Here is a 17,624-nt window from a genome sequence, read left to right on the forward strand (position 1 = left end):
AATAAACAATTTTACATGTGGAGGGGATGATATTTTTTAAAAAAAATTATATATAACTTCTAGTCATTCATACCTAAATGGGTTCACCTCGGCTTTCAAAAGCATGTGTAATTTAATTTTGATTCATAATGAATATGTACAGTCCTTTAAAATGTGAAAATCTTTCTAAGTCATCCAGGAGTACACCCATCTCCAGCCCAGTGCAAAATAACAGAGCTGGTGAATGAATAAAAAGCAGCACCATCTTTGCTGTCATAAGGTCACTTTTTGGTGAATTGCAATTTGGAATGTTGGGAGGAAAAGAGGCAGCACCCTGCCTTGTCACCTCCAGTGTCCCATTGGCAGCTGCCTGATGTCAGTGCTGTGTGGAGCAAAGTTTGCCTGAACCCTGACCAGGTGCTTCCATCTCCACATCCCAGCCATGTGCAGAGCCCCAGGTGAGGTCAGATGTGGGTGAATTTTCAGACCAATGGCAAGATGAGGGAATGAAGCATTAGAGACACTTTATACATGTAGTACATGGGCTGCCCTGTGTACCTCATAAAATCATGAAGAAAATTAAATCATATCAGTATAGCACCTTGTGTTTGCACTTTGGTTTCCACTAGCAGGGCATAATCAGAATAAAAAAAAATGCAATGTTTAATCTTCTTTTACTTGTTACTTAATTTTGCATGCAAATGTACAATGCAATACAGCAAATATGAAATATATATACTAAACCACATGAATTCAAACCCCCATTTATTTTATCAATTGCTTAAGCTCATTTGATCATAAGGGACAGGGAGACCAAACAGCTATAAAAGAGCTCCATTTTCTATCAACTGAACCAAATCCTCCTTTGATCTGTTAATCCCAAGTTTATAAGGTTAGGAGATAAGCAAGCGTAACTAAATTCCTTTTTCTTTTTGTCCACCTAATAGTCTATGAAGCAAAGCAAACATAATAAGCTTCTTTGCTGCTTTTCAGCCTCCTCTTGCTGAATAATTCAAAAAGTGCATTACAGGTTTTATGAGTACAACTGTACACACAAGCAATGTTCCATGATTTTTTTGCATGCCTCAAATTTGCATAGATTATATTTTTATTTTGCATTTCTGACACAGAAGCTGACTGCCTACTCGTTCTTGGCTTTTTATTAGGTCTTTGATGCTTGCTGGAGGAGAAGGCCTCTTTTGTCTCTGATAGCCTTAAGGCAGATCTAGGTTAGCAAGAAAGCCAGAGGTTTCAGGCTTGTTAAATGTCACAGTAATGGCTGTCTTTACGCATTGAAATACCAGCCTTCTTCTTTATAGGAAAATGAATCACATTACCACCAAGGGAAGGAAAGCCTTTGTTGAAGGAGACTGCTAGTCTGCTGCTTAAGAAGGGGATTTAATTTTCCCCTCCAGGCTTTTTGGCCAGCCCACTACAGTTGCCCTTGTGGAACTCTGATATCATAGCATGTGAAGGATAGCAAACAAGAAAGAGCAATTAGCCATTAATCATACTCATTTTGCATTGGATGGACAGACTATTTTAAATACTGTGTGTATTCAGTACATGAGCAAGAATAGCCTGTGTGGACAAAGCATGAATGCACAGGGTTTTATTCCTGCATTTTGGCAAAGCATTTCTTGTTTAATTCTTATTCAGTGTCACGGAGCTGGTGCATACTAGTTTTTATTAAACTCTTCTCATAAGTTTCAGTGTACAGAGAACTTAATTTAGGACTTACATTGTCTAAAATGTGCTTGTTTTTAATTTTTCATAAATTGGATGTATTACTTTAAAAATGTAAGAACCGCATAATAATTCTGCAAACAGAAAAAATTGGTTAATGGTTTATAACGTTTTATATTTATCTGTTTCATAAAAGAATAATTGATTAATATGTTTTTGCATATATAATTAGATGTTTTTCTAGATAAACTGTATGTAATTACGTTAGATGAAGGGGATGGAACTTTATTGAACTAAATGAAAGTGTATGTGTATTGAGTATTATGTCAAACACTATTTTGAATTAAAGGAGGGTTTTTTCCTTTAAATAACAGCATTAGCATGTGTGCTGGGGATGTGTTAGAAAAGGTAATTTTGCCAAGACCTTTTGCATTCAAGACCAATTTACTAAATAAAGAAAATGCAGTTGGTAGGCTGTGAATTGACCTGATTGCTTCTAGTTCCCAGGGCCTTTAAGTTCCTTGGACTAGTAGGTCCTGTACTTCTATTCAAAACTGTGATTCTAATGAGTAATAAGGAAAGTAAGTTAGTTATTCTGCTTTTCCAGGCTTATACATTTAGTTGAATTTGACATTGGAGTAGTTATCTATCTGAAAATAGAAATAAAGCATCTCTTGTTTATCTAGCAAAGCAGCTTCGTCTGAATACTGACCCAGGTACTTTGATCCAAACGTGATCCTTTGCTTTCTGAGCTGCTGCAGTGGTGTTTGACTTTTTGGATTTGATTTATGAACTTTCCTGAGATTCATCCTCTAGGGCTGAGAAGAATTCTTATAAGAGACAAAACGTGTTAGTGATTGTTAGTGCTTGTATTATTACATCCTAATCAATCTGCATGCTGCTGCTTTCCAAAAACTGTCCAGAGCCTCTCTGCTCCTTGGTCACTGAGAACAAAGTGGTCTTCTCATCTCTGCACCTATCCAGAAAGATGCCTCTGCATGACTTTTGTGTACATGTTTTCTTGGTGAGGAAAGCAAGACATCACAATAGTGTTTTCAATTATTAACACTATTCCATGACCTTCTCACACAAGAGGCATGCAATGTATGTCTTAATTATTATAGATTTGACAGTCACGTGGTTAAGATTTTTGAGATTCAGATAATTAGTTCTTAGCTCTCCTGCTGTGCTCCTGGGTGATCTTTGGCAAGTCAATGTATTGGGTCCCTAATTTTAACAGAAAGGTTAATGACAAGTTTTCTAGATATATTATGAAATACGTAGATTTAAGAAAAAATTTAAGGGGCAACATTATTTTCCACCTGAAAACTTTCATACTCTTAAACCATGTCCAAACACAATGGATAGAGATTTGGTGGAAAAGAAACCAGAAGTTTTTGTCTATCTTAAGATGATTCTAAAAACCTAGATTTTGAGGAAAATATCTACAGTCACAAAACTCTCTGAGACACATTTGGCATTATTTTTATTATTTGTGTTCAAATTCCTTGTCCAAGAAAGCGAAATAGGAAGTGAGTCATCTCAATGCCTTGATCTTGTGAGCCATTTCAAAGGGAATGCCAGTTCATTTTTATGTGGTGTGGTAATTCCACATTGTCTTGGCTGTCCTGAATGAACAGAATTCAATGTGTGTCTGCTGAGGTTTGGCACAATATTGCTTGGTTTTCATTCATGTGTATGGCAGCACTTCCCGTGGCAGTGCAGGCTGTCAAACCAAGCCTGAACTGGAACAGGCTGGAGCATCTCCCTGGGGCAGGGAGAGGCCATGGCAAATTCTTCCTTCTGGATGTTTTGTGGTTTTTAAGTAGCCACATCTTTTTATAAAAAGAGGAACCTGAACTTGGGTGATCCTGCCGTTCTAGACATTGCTCCTGGCAATCCCACTGCTAGAAATGGCAAACCAACAGCTTGCACACGGGGTTGGGAAATGGGGAAATGGCATGTTGGCAGAATTGCCATTCTGTAGTAGTAGTGGTAGTGCCATTTATTGTAGGTGTAACCCTTCTGTATGGCTAACACAAACTGATAGTTACTCTTTTCTTTCTTGTTAAAGGTTAAAATAGAACTCAGATCTTAAAATAAGTCTGTAGATCATCTGTATGTGGGTTTCCTAAACCTTGACAACTACAGAATTTAGAGCTGAGGAATGTTACTGCCTCAGTAGCTCAGGATTTTGGTTAATTGATGTGAATTTGAATGCCTAATAGATCATAATACAATTATCTAATTTTTTGTTAGGGATACTGGGCTCATATTATTGATTTTTTTTTTTTAGGATTTTTTTTAAAGTGCAACACTGATATGTGTAGATTTGAATGCTTCCTGATGGCACAGAAACATCTGGCGTCCAGTTATTTATTGTGCAATGCTCTATTCTGTGGGCGTGTGGATATTTTCTCTTTTTGGTGGCTCATTTCTAGTGTGTTAGGGAGAGAGGAAATCAAATTGCCAATTGGATCAGGAGATGTGCCTGCTAAAGTCCTTGTAGTGTTGGAAATTTTACCTGCCATACTGTAAGACACTAATGCTACTTTAAATATTGCATGCTATTTATTTTCATTTTCTTGATTTTCAGAATTAGAAAGCACTACTTATTTTTCTCTAAATTTTACCTAGTCTTATTTAACACATAGTTGTATTTTCTACCTGTGTGTAACATTATTCAAAATTAACAAGTATATTTCTTTCTCCCTTTACTTGGTTATTTTTTAAAACCTATTTGTTTCCAATTCTACATGAGGACAGGTTACTAGAGTTTCCTTCAATATACTACTAGTGCCTATTATAAATAAAGTCAGTAAAAGCTTTAATTTTTAAATTCTGCAGAATTTACTACTGTTATTTTGATTTGACCATAGCAGAATAGTATAAACTCTGGTGCAGATCATGCTAGAAAATGTAAGTAGTTTTCCAAGAAAGCCGTGTAAGACAAATATCTGTCGCTATTTCAGTACGTGACTTTTAGTTCCGTGTAAGCCTGGCCAAGGTGTGTGATATCTCTGGCAAGTTACAGCTCTTTTTTGAAAAAAGTTATCCCTCTAAAGATAGAATCTAGGAAATGGAATAGTGGGAAAAGTCAGGGTGGAAAGCTTACTTAAAAACAATAATAGAGAAGGCATGGGAAGATTGTTCCTGGGCACAGTTACTATCTCAGTGCTAGAAAGTACTCAGGTAAAATATTATTGCAAAAGTATAGCTGGAGCAAAAAAATCTCCAAATGAAGACCTTTTTTCCCCAAAGAAATATTAGTGTGTTCATAGCAAACAGATGATATCAAACAGATAAGCTCACAGGATTGCCCTTATGGGAAGGAAGTGTCTTGAAATCACTTTGTTTCAGGGGCTGATTTCTTTCTCCATCCTATGTTTTAAAATGATGTAAAGACTAGTTATTTAATTTTAAATACAGAATGCACTGAAAATGGCTTTATAAGATGGTGCTGATTATTCTTTTCAGCTTTATGTTAGCTTTCTGTTCATTTTTTTTTTAAGTATTGGTGAAGGGAAAGTGTTGACCCAGATAATTTTGAAGAACATTCTAGGCTATAAAAACGAATGTGTGAAGCCTTTTCATGATTTCCACTTAGTAGTTCCAGATCTGTTATAAAACACTGTTTTTATATGAGGTTTGGAGAGTGGGATGGGAGGTGGATTATTTGAGGAGATGTTTTCCTATGGCTACAAAGCAGAGCACTAAGTGATGGCACATATAGGAAAAATACTATTAGATAATTAGGAGTTAATATCAGTATCATCCTCTAATCATGCAGCTACAGAAGGTGTAATATCAGCTCCCAAATACTCCCTTGAGTTCTTTTTAGAACACTGACCTTGTTAAGTAAACATGTCTTTCTTGTCAAAGTGGCCCTGACATAATGATGGTATTAAGGTGATCCAAAATCTGTGTAAGACAACACAGAAATTTCTAGAGGTTACGGAGCCCCCTGGAGCCAGGATCATCAATCATAAAGTACAAATGAAACACAGTGAAATAATCTGTCCTTGCATGGAATTTATTGAATTAAAAAACCCGAAAAAACCAAAAAAACCCCAACCAAATAACAGAGGGAAAACCTACTTGTCATACTTGTTAATTTCAAATATAGTAGAAAACTAAGACTAATGCTAAAAAGAGCCACAATTAAAAATAAGTAGTGCTTATTTTATTTGCTTTCAATTCAAATTTAAGCAACAGCTATCTGACAGGGAACTGAAATAATAAAAAATAATATTGTTAAAGGATATTGTGAATTATTTTTCCGTAAGAGTTTTTGCTGAATATTAGCTGTTTACGTGACACAACCCGTCACCTACTCTGAAAAATTGCTTATCTATAACAATTTCATGTAGTTGGAGAATATGGATGTTGAATAGCTGTCATGTTATTTATTTTGGTCAATGGAAAAGATCCAAACATTTAGCTTTTAGTGTAGAGAATAAAATATGCATAGTTGCTATGAAACACTGTAGGGTGCATCATGTTTGGGGCTTTCTGGTTTTGACCATGTATTTTCTAATAATATATTTCCACATTCTCATACATTTAAATATCTCCACATTTAAATATCAATAAGGAATGATATTTAAAGCAGTGTTCAAATGGTTGATACTTGTAATACAGTAGAAAATATCTGGTTAAATGAGCTTCAAATCTTGTATGGATCAAAGGATCAAAAAAGCAGAAAATCTGATATCTGCAATATGTCCCAAATGCACAGAGACATACTTGTCTCTCTAAATATCAGATGACCTATTTCAGGCATGCTTTAGTTCCATAGTTTAGATAACAGTCTTGGGATACTCTTATGTGGTTGGATTGCTGTGCTCAACCTAAGAATGCCAAAAAAGCTCTGCAAAAATGAAAAGACTTTGCAAATGCTGTGCATAGTATACATAGTATTTTCATATTTCTTATTTATAATGTTTTCAATTTGAGGGTTAAAATTCATATTCGTGCCTAGAAAAACTGAATTTTGGGCCTTCAACACAATGAGCCTTGTTGTTGCCTTTTTTATTTTTTAAATGGGCAACTCCCTCCCACTTTCTGTGCACCTTTTCCAGCTTTTGCATAATTTGAATGATAAATTTGCACTGACTTTGGCTGTAGTGAATCTAATGTCCCTTTATATTCTCAGAGAGCTCCCAGCCCCTCACTTTTACATTTATCACCTTTACAGTTGTATGAGGTATGGGGAGTCATAGTTCTTGGAGGGCATGAAGAAACAGTGAGACCTCAGTGCCAAAGACACACAGGACATCTGTGACAGAATGGTGAAAGCACTTCCAAAGCACCATGCCTTGCCTATGAAAATGTCTCTCTTCCCCTTTGTAAGAGCATTTTCTGCTCTTTCTAGATCAAGTAGTGAGGATCGAGTGGATATTACAGAGTGTTCACCTGTAAGGAGTCAAGTTCAAGGCCGAGCTGTGCTGCTCAGAAAGCAGAGGAGATCCACCTTTGTCCCCTGGGAGTTCCCTGCAGTGGGAGCCATTGGGGGTTCAGTGTTTTGGGGCCCTTGTTGGCTGCCAGCACTGTGGGGAAGAGGGGAGCAGGGAAGGGGATTTTCACTCCTTTTCACTCCTCTTCCTGCTAAAATGCCACAGGTAAATGTAAGGTAGGAAATTCTCTGTGTCAATAAAGGGAAGCCCAGGAAAATTCTTTGATGAAATGAGTCAGGGCTGTGAGGGATAAATACTCAGCCAAGCCCTTCCAGTGTACTTCCCACTGAATACAATCTGCTCAGATATGGGAGAGGCATCCTGGAAAGAGCTGTCCTTCAGCAGAACTGAAAGATGTATTCCAATAGGAACATAAACCCTTTGTGTGCCTCTCTGCCCCTGTCTTCTCCTGCAGTATGCAAATCTCCTTTTTTCCCCTCTTTTCTTGCACAGCTTGATATGTGATTGGTTCTTTCTTTCAACACAAATGAGTGTAGATAGATTTTTCTATTTATATTCGATATCCATGCCTCGGTTCTTAAACAGAGAGAAAACAATATAGTTTTGCCTGTAGGAGGTTGAATTTGTAAATATATATTACTTTGGAAATACAATGAGAGATAATAAAATATTCAAAAAAGCAGCCTGCTCTTGTGGGATATTATTCTGCACAGCCAGGGAGCAGATTAATGACACTACACAGGAAAAAAAAAAAGATATACACAATAAAATATGGATTGGACTAGCAATATGGATACTAAAATTCTAGTCCTGGCAGCCAGTGGAACATATGTGTTTTTACAAAGTTTATCAGCTTTAAATAACAACACTTAAAAGCAGTCATTATTTAATTAGCAGATGTGGAATTTTCTACCCCAGGCAGCTAACCACAAGTAAAAAGAACTGAAAAGGTGTGAACAGGATCATCCTCCTGAATAAGAATTAGGGTTGGTAAGTCTGTCTTGGGCGAGTTTTGCAGGTGTACTTTTATTTTTTTCAGGAGTGTTCTGCTAAGCATGCCTTCAAGAAGCTGTGCAGGTAGCAAAAATGTTATACTTGTATTAATTTCTGTTTCATTTTATAATACAGAACCTAAGCTGAAATCTTTAAGTACGTTTAGGTAGAAGGAGGTAGGAGAAAAGTGTCAGAATTGGTGCTATTTTGCTGTCCCCATGCCTGGGATATGGGGCTACTCCGTGGTGAGCCTTCGGGCTCTGTTTGCCAGCTGGCTACTGACCCCTCCAGCTGGGCCACCTGACCTTGGAGTCACACTGGACAACTTCCAGTGTATTTTAGAGATGGCAGTGTTTCTTAAGTACTTGTTCATTTTGGATGGAATTTGTGGTAGAACTCCCCATCCAGAGCCTTCAGCCCAGTTTGCATTTTAACACCACTGGTGACAAGAGGTAACATTTGCCACAGTCTTTTGCAAATGTGTGGGTTCTTTAGGCAGTTCTAGTGTGACTTCTTGCTCATATCTTACCCAAAATTCAGTGGCTTGGTTTGAAAACTCTTCTTCAAGACACTTAATTTTAGCTGACTTTTCCCACCTTAAATTTCAGTGAAAGTGGATGTGCTTTTCTGGGATAAGAGTAGAGAAATATATATCTGCACATAATGAAAAAATCATGATCCTACATTGGAAAATGGATTGACTCCAGGATACAAAATTCATTGGGGATCACAGCGTTGGTGCTTTGTGTCAGTGGTGTGCTGTTTTATCCTGGCTGTGGACAGGCACTGAGCTCTCTGGCAAGTGGAGCTGCCCTTGGTGGAACCTGCTGGTTTTGCACAGCCAGGCAGAGGCTCCCATTTTTGGGATCCCACTGTTGCCTGGCCCTGCTCTTGCCTGGCAATTGCAGCTGGGGCTGGGCTGTGTGAGCACCTCCCAGGGAGGGAGGCTGTTTTCGTCCTGCCATAAATAACACATCTGTTCAGCCCAGGCTGCAGGGGCAGGAGGCTGCACAAGGGTAATGGGCTGGGACGCAGATTGGAGAGGAACAAAAGGACAGAAAAATGATGAATGTGTTCCAGAGCTGTTTGAATTATGGCTGTGCACACAAACCTGTGTTTGATTGTTCCCCCTTTAAAGAATGGTAGACCTTTCAGCTTTTTAATGTCAAACTTCTCAATGCTCACTCTCTATACGTGTATGGATATAGACAGATACACACAGAAATACACATAAGCATACAAGCATAATTGATTTAATAAGAGGGAGTGTTATATACATAATTGATTTAATATGAGGGAGTGTTAGGACTAGGTAGTAAGTTTTAATAAACTTTTTTCTTTTTCTCATAAATTTTGGTAAGTGAGCAGCTGTCTTTAATCACGAAACATTTCAGTTTAGTTCATGTTTTTCAAGGCATATGTAGATTTTGAAACCACATATTGTTACTTTTTAACAGTTTTAGAAATGTTTTATTTGGGAAAAACTTTTTAATTATGAATAATTTTAGTCTCATGTTATCATAGTCTTCTGAGTCTCACAAAATTGCAACATGTTTCAAAGTATAAACCCGAGGATTTCTTTTCTATAATCCTTTTGAAATAGTTTCTTCTGTTCTCGTAGTGACTTGCCTTCCTCTTCCTTCTTCTGAATATATTTCCTCTGTGCTGCTGTATCAAAGAATTCTTTTTCTTTTTGCTGATTGTTTATATATTTGAAGATAGCAAAAGAGGAAGTAAGAATACTGTACGTATAATTAAAGGCCTTTCCATGGGCTTCTCGTTTTGAACTTCAGTTCTACTTTTGAGTAGCTGTAAGCTGTTTCCTCCTGCCAAGTAACAACCATAGATCAAAATGAGATTGGCTTGATTACTAATAAGTATGCGTGGATTTAAAGCTTGAATTGTCTAGTGCATGGTTTTGAGTAATCTCTGGGAATTTGGAATATACACTTCCTTTAAACTGTAGCAAAAGTATAATCCTTTATAGAAGACATTACTGCAAACACCAGTTTAATCAGACAGTGCTAAATAGTCTAGAGCAGCTCAAAAATTCTCTGTAGCATCATCAGGATGGGATTCTTATAAATGTCAATAGTCATTACATATCTAGCTCCCATTGAATAAGTGTTTTTTAAGGTGTCTGGTGATGGAATGACCCAAATCATTGGTGACTTTCACAGATCTTGAGTGGAGAATAAATTCACGAGCAGAAGAACAATTTACTAAAGGGAGTTGAAACGAAAATTAAACAGATGTTGGCAGAGCAATAAAACATCCCATGAGCTGTATAACTATATACCAAGTTGCACAGATCTATAGCTGATATGAATTATTTTTTCTTTATGGTAGTCTGTTTTAAATGAATGGAGCTGTCTTGTATTAGCTGAAGATCTGAACCAATTGTGATATTTTCAGTTTATTTTTTGTCAGTGTCATTCTTGTGGATATTTCTGTGGATTTGGAAAAGACAATACTTGTAAAAAATCAATGCAGGACATTATAATGACTAAATTAATGACCTTTATTTCTCATACTTCTATGACATAATAAAAAAGAATTGCTGGTGTAATGCAATGGTAAATTTTGATAAGTATGTTTATAAAATACTGGCAATTGCACGTATCTGTAACTGCTAGAAGTATTTGGAAACCTCTATATGAAAAGAATTTTCTTGCTTGTAAACTAAATATTCATGTTCTCTTGTGGACAAAACCTCCTGCTAGTAGAAGCTGATGTATCCTGTTTTACTTCATCTGATGATATGAAGAAAAGTGTTAAAAACTGACTTTCTGTTGATATTGGGGATCTTCTGACATCTGCAGAGGTTTAATATGTCCTCATCATGTACTTTTGCTGACACATATACACAGAATCATAAAAAAACCTGAGTTGGAAAGGACCCACAAAGAACATTGAAGTCCAACCCTCTGGTGCTTACAGAAGCAGTTGTGTAAACTCATTATATTTGGTACTATTGCAAGGAGAAAAATTACTAGCAATGCTGTTTGCTGGATGCATAAAAAGAAAGAGTCCTGTGAGTATATTTTTGAAGGCTAAAATGAGTTCTTGGAATTAAATTAGAGTTCCAGAGTTCCTTGCAGTCTCTGTGGCAAAACAGTTTTGTTTTTTTGTTTGCTTTCTTTCTTTTAAGTAATGTTATTTCTATACATATATATTCTTATTTTCAGACCAGAACTAACTCTTTTAGCAGACTGAAATCACATTTAACTCTGCTGAAACTCTTTCCTCTTTGTTGACAACAACAGCAGAACCTAGTGATTATAATAGCAAATATATTTTTGTATGAAAAACAGATTCCTGTTACTGGGGAGAACTGCTAGTTGTTTTGTGAGTGTTTCATAGACATCAAATTGTCACACAAACCTACTGCCATTTCTGTGACAATTATGGTAGAAAAAGGAGAGGGGAAAAAATGAGGATTCCAACGGAAAGAACTTTCTCGGGAAATGGGTTTGCATGTTTAGAGCAGAATTCCTAACTATTGATGCAAGAAACTCAAGAATTTAACTGGAGGAAAAGTGAGTAATTATTTTCAGTTTGGAAGATGCTTACCTCTTCTACAATTGTATCAAAAATAACAAACTGTCACTGATAAATTGAATTAGTACTTTTCAAAAGATAGTAGGAAATACTCCTTCATAAGGATGACTAATTATAGATTAGTAATGTGAACCACCTGCTGAGCTTTTTGCAGAACTGAAGATAAGGTCAATGTTAAATTAGTTTGCTTTTGTGTTGTACTGGCTTGCAGGAACCAATGTTTCTAAGATTCAAACAAGAGCAAGTGATAATCAGCTGAGCAAAATTATTCCATGGAGCAACCTCTTTTGGAAAAAAAGAGGATAAACTTAGTAGTTAATGAAAAATAAGCTTCAGTTAGTACAGTGGTGACATAATGATGATAATAAAAGTAATAATTTAGGGATAAAATTTGAAGGAGAAGCAGGTGCCTGACTTTTATTAAGGCTGTACTCATTTTTAACCAAGTAGGCAAGACTATTTCTATACAGTATTTATAAAATATCCTGCAAAATATTCAAGAGTTAACTGATCCAAATTTTTGCTATTAGCAAGCCTTAAAAGATTTTTTTTTCCTGACGTGTAAAAATATTCCAGATTTATCCATATAGCTGTGACTTTTTGTTGTACAGGTACTAATACAGAGGGGTCTGCTTTTGTGGGTTGCTGTTTTGACATGGTTCAGCATTCTTTCTTGCTTCCCACCTGTTTCTTTGTTTTGGCCTCTGTTTATTTTCCTTTTGTTCATATACCAGCAGTGATCTGTGCTAGAAGGACTACAGCTTGTATGAAATAAATAGAATGGTTTAGCCACTTTCAGATTGAAAGATGAGAATCTCAATTCCATAGCTTATAAGACAGGCCAAAATGGAAACCCTGCTGGGCAACATATGCATTTTTATGGCTTATTGTCCACCCCTTTATTCTTGACACAAATGGATAGAAGAAGACGACAGGATTAAGAGATTAGTTATGTCAGTTCCTTTTGGTTCCACTATATTACTGCTGTTTTATTAAATCGAGCTACTGACCAAATGTCTAGTTTCCCATTCCTGTGAAGGGTGTTTCTTCATGCCTACAATTGATTTTCACACTTTAATCAAAGACTATTCAAATTTTTCAATAGAAAACTCAGGTATGTTTCACGGACTTAAAAAAATAGAATAAAATGAAAAACATTTACATTCTAGTAATGCAACACAAGTAACTTGTTGTTTAAGATACATATTTCTGCATTGGAAAGGCCTTTTTCCCCACTGGTGTTTTGGTAGAACACTGCCAGATGTGATCTCTCCCTTCTTTGTGCATCTGTGTCACATTTCAAGGAGCTGCTGCTTGTCTGTGGATACCTTGCTGTTATGGCAGGTTTGGAGGTAAAATCATGGAATATCCTGAGCTGGAAGGGTCCCACAAAGGTCCTGGAGTCCAACTCAAACTAAATAAACATTTAAATAAGCCTATCTCGTAGCAGGTTATAGCAAAGCAAAATTAATGACAAAGTATAAAAGATTCAAGCTGAGCAGGAGCAGTGTATTGGCTGGGCCTTACTCAGCTTCAGTAATGGGAGCTCCCAGTGCCATGGCTACTGTGGAACATCCAGCAAATATGTCCTTAAATACATTTGGAGAGTAAGAAGTCCCTCATTTAAAATGGGATGGACAACAATAACCCTACAATGTCTATGTTTTGCCATCGGGTTTTAGCCTTAGCAGCCCTGACATAATATAATGTAATGGAAGACCTCAAATATACCTATGCATGAGTGGGGGGGAGTGTTTGTGGATGCAGATGCTACACAGAAGCTTCCTTTTGAAATTATGAGATTGCTAAAAATGTGTCCCATTTCAATTTTAATATTTTAAGAGTTTACTAACTCACATCATCTATTGTAAGGCTTTGATCTTGTAAGTACTGGCACTGTGCACAGCAGGAGCATTTGATTTAGGGTAAGTGCATGTGGTGACTGCCACAAAACTCAAGTGAAATTAAACAAGCAGCTGAGGGCTTTGTGTTATGGGAATTCTAGAGCTTCTTGTCTACCTTTCTTTCTCTGCAACATTAGGTAGGAAATGAATATGGAGTGTGAACAAGGAAAAGGCTCAATAATTATGTAAGCTCAGCCTTGCTGACAAAGGAGATGCCTGCTTGCATACCTCTGTTTGCAGTGCAGCGACCCCACAGCTCTTTTCTAAATGATTTTTTACCTTATCTCTTTTTCTTATCACCTTTTAAGTTAACTGTGCATCCCACTGTCTATTCCTGCATGGTAAAAGAGTGATTTGTAGCTAGTAATTTGACTGCCTCCCTCCTCCCTTTCTGAACACTTGGCTTTCTTGGTTATACCACTTACTGTGCCCCAGCCTTTACAAAGGCAAAGCAATTAATTCAAAGACCCAAGCCCATGCTATACACTAGAAAAGCTGCTATTATTTGCAATCACTTCATTTGCTGAAACTAGAAATTCAAATCTCTACAAAGCTTTACTGCAAATAGTATTCACAGACCTTTATGCTGAGATTATACTGTCATTTTAAATTGTATATCTGCATTCGGTGGACAAACTACCTTTTTGTGAATTCAGCAGCAGCACTTTGTCATTCTAAAGAAAATTACCAAAGGACTATAGTATGATAGTCATTTATCAGCTGTGCTACTGTATGGGATTGCGGATTGTCTTCTATCTTCTTACCACAGAAGTGTCTGCTTTGCTTTCTCATTATTTTATCCCTTTGCTTATAGGCATAGTAGGATATTTTACTTATAGCTGGTGATGATTGTTATTTTTATTCACAAAAGGCAAGGACGGGGAAGTTATTAAACTTATTCTCTTGAGTGAAAAAGATAATCATCACTTCATTTTTTGTGACTAAGATTCTCCATTTGCTTCACAGAATTACTGTAAGGGAGGACTGTGTTTTGAGGCTTAGATTAGCATGACAATTAAGGAGATTCAGATCAACGGCTGCTGATATAGATATGATATGTTTAGTACTATTTTATGCTCATGGAAATGAGTTATTTTTTGTACAGTTTATAAGATAAACATAATTCCATATTGACATATGAATAACTGTTCATTACTATAATGTTCCAAGGAAAAGTACTCTGTCTCTTTCTAGGGCCATATGGCTGGAGGTTTAGGATTCAAAAGTACAGCTCTTGAATAGCTTGTACTAAATGAGCTTTTTGAGCTGTTATTTGAAGTATTGTGAATAATCCTGTAGTATGAATAGAAATACCACTGTGCCATAGTTATCATTAGCTAAAGCTTTTGAGATATTAACATTTACATAACAAAATTACATAAACATCTTTGGCTTAGCCACTCCATTAACTAACTTGATTCCAGTTGCCATTCTGTGCAATTCATCTTTCAATCAATCTTGTTTGCAAAAATGTATGCCAGTCTGGTTTAACATGTTATATGAAGTACCCACTAAAGTACCAATACCAGCATTATTTAAATCAAGAGTAACCTTATGCACCAGATCCTCCCAATAGCACAGTGCATTTGACCATATATTGCTTGAATTTTTAAACTCTCTTATTAGCGATTTATTTTCTCAAAAATGGCAACTGCCAGCACAATATGCACAACAAAAAGTATCCCCTTGCAACCTTGAGCTGTTCAGAAATACTTCCTAAGTTATTCAACGTCTTTCTATTTTTGTTAAACTTTAAAATGCTTTTATTTTTCTTCTTCTGTTTTTCTTCTAGGTTATTAAATTTTTCAGTCTTAAAGTAGTGTTAGTTTCTTCTTCTGTTCTGTTCACACATTTTTGAACTCTCCAGTGTATCACCCGTGATGAGCAACTTTTTGTTTTACTTTACTTGACATCTTTCTGCTGTTTTAAAGCTTTCTTTTACTCTGGCACATAAAAAATTAAGAAAAACTAATACTATGTTTGAAATGAAATGACAATTCAAGTGGAAATTCAGATAAAGTCAAGTTATTGCACTTCACTGTAAACTAAAGAGATCTAGATGAAAATATTCAGAAATTTAGGGTCCAGTTAATCAAGGTCATTCAAATAAACCAGGAGGATTACTCTCATGATTAAATCCTTATCACCATGGATGAAGGATCAAAATGAATAAGGCATAACTGGACCACACAGGTGTTATGGTTGAAGTATTTTATGGAATGTACTCACAACTGATGTTAAAATTAAAGAAAAAAAGAACGACCACAATGGCTGTCCTCCTGGAAAAGGAAATATAGTGGGGTTTTCTGAAGCACCATACAATTTTAAAGCAGGTTTTTGCTTTGGAATCCTGTAAAAATAGAGCCACATAGAATTAACAAAGCTGTAGGTGCAGCACAGAAGTAACAAGTAAGACAATACACCCCCAGACCACACGATTTTATAAGAAAAGGATTTGAAATCTCACTTGGATAAGTGTGTTTACGAATTAAGGGAATGATGCCAAATTACTTTTGCTCAGGGATGATCAAGAAATAGCCTTGGTTTCTCTGCCATCACAGAGCTTCTGTCTTGGTAAACTTTGACTCTACCCATTGCTATAGTATCTTTTGTCTACATCATGTATTTCAAATGAATGCTCTGAATTTCTAATGACATTTTGCTTGTGTCAAGCTTTTGCAAATTAAGAGCTTAATAAACATACCCATAAATCTTTACCTAACAATGGCTGGCTTAGAGACCACATCCTTCCTTTGTCACATGAACTATTGGCTAGTCAAAGAATTCTAGTGTTCCAGTGGTCCATGACCATGGTTAGCTGGTAATTACACATTTTAAGATGAAAGTCATTAAGACTTCAATTCTGAGACTATTGCTTATTTGACAAAGGATCAACCCCACTGACAGCCAGAGCTTTACCTTTGTTTCCTACACTGTTATGATACTTAAGAACACTGAAAACCTCTACTATGTACATGCAAGTATTTATCTAGGTGGGGATAAATCATCAGATTAATTTGCTTGTTTTATCCAGCAGCATGTAATGAATTGATAGTTATTGATGCTGCTTTGTAAGCTTGCTAGTGTGCTTTGTGCCTGAGGTTATCACATAGCACTGCTGTACATTGTGAGATGTCACTTTAACCTGAAGGAAGCTATGGTCCAAACTCTAATGATTCTCTCCAACATCTGGGAACTCTGCATGGAGCAGTTGGTTAACATGTGGAACCTGCAGTACAGCGTGACTGGGGTGGTGCCCCTGCAGCTGCAGTGAAACATGGAAGTGCTTTAGCCTGGCATCTTTATCCTGCTTTGCAAAGATGCATCTACAAATAAAGGATATTTTGTTCCAGTTTCTGGAGCACCTATGGAGAAACATTTTGGGGTTTGACTTATACAGAAGAATGGTAGCAGGGGCCAAGCACCAGAACACCAGGATGAAAAAGACTGCTTTTCTGAGATTGAGGCCCAGAGATGATTTCCCACTGTACCAAGAACATGGCCGGAGAAAAATGTTTCTTCATTCTTGCAAGAAACAATCGATTGAGCTGGAACATTTATCATTATCTAGGCCTGCAAGAGCAGAATGCAGGAACTCTCAGGCTGTCAGGAGGAAGGGAGAAGATTTTGTTCTTCTGTTATGGCACCTTGTCCCTCTCTTAGAGTCAACTTACTCTCTCACTGCTTGAAGTCTCTCAGTGGATGTTTGGACAAGAGACAAGAGCTGTTTAATTATACCATAAGTGGTGCAGAATGAAGGCAGAATGTTTGTTTACAAGACTGAAGGGTACATGGTAGTGCTTTGTGACAAGTCTGAGTGTTTCTCAACAAATGGAGTTCCCCTTGTTTCAGGAAGAGTTATATACTATATGTGATAGGTTTCACTTTAAGAGAATATTGTCTATGGAAGCAGGAGTTGCTGGGTGAAAAAATAGCTATTACAATGTAATACTTCTAATTACAAAATTCTAAAGATTTCATTGTGACACTGAAATTTAATTCGTGACTTTAAAGATTTAGAGGCACAATAACAATTTTATTTGTCCCCAATTTCCCTTGTTAGCAATGGAAGCTTCAGTTTTAT

The 17,624-nt window shown here is 36.6% G+C and overlaps 1 long non-coding RNA gene across 5 annotated transcripts in view; it reads right to left on the reverse strand.

Moving 5' to 3' along the window:
* LOC148222359 (uncharacterized) overlaps positions 1–17,624 on the reverse strand; it is a 78,421-nt gene that overhangs the window by 28,898 nt on the left and 31,899 nt on the right. For 3 of the 5 annotated variants that reach the window (XR_015806242.1, XR_015806240.1, XR_015806241.1), the window contains one exon: positions 9,313–9,901. The exons of 1 other annotated variant lie outside the window; for it this stretch is intronic. This is a non-coding gene — a long non-coding RNA (uncharacterized LOC148222359). Of the gene's footprint in view, positions 1–9,312; positions 10,526–17,624 lie in introns of those variants that run through there. One more of the 5 variants, XR_015806243.1, reaches the window with a different exon arrangement.

This window comes from Sturnus vulgaris, chromosome 12, assembly GCF_052056855.1.
Source record: "Sturnus vulgaris isolate bStuVul1 chromosome 12, bStuVul1.hap1, whole genome shotgun sequence".
NCBI lineage: Eukaryota > Metazoa > Chordata > Aves > Passeriformes > Sturnidae > Sturnus > Sturnus vulgaris.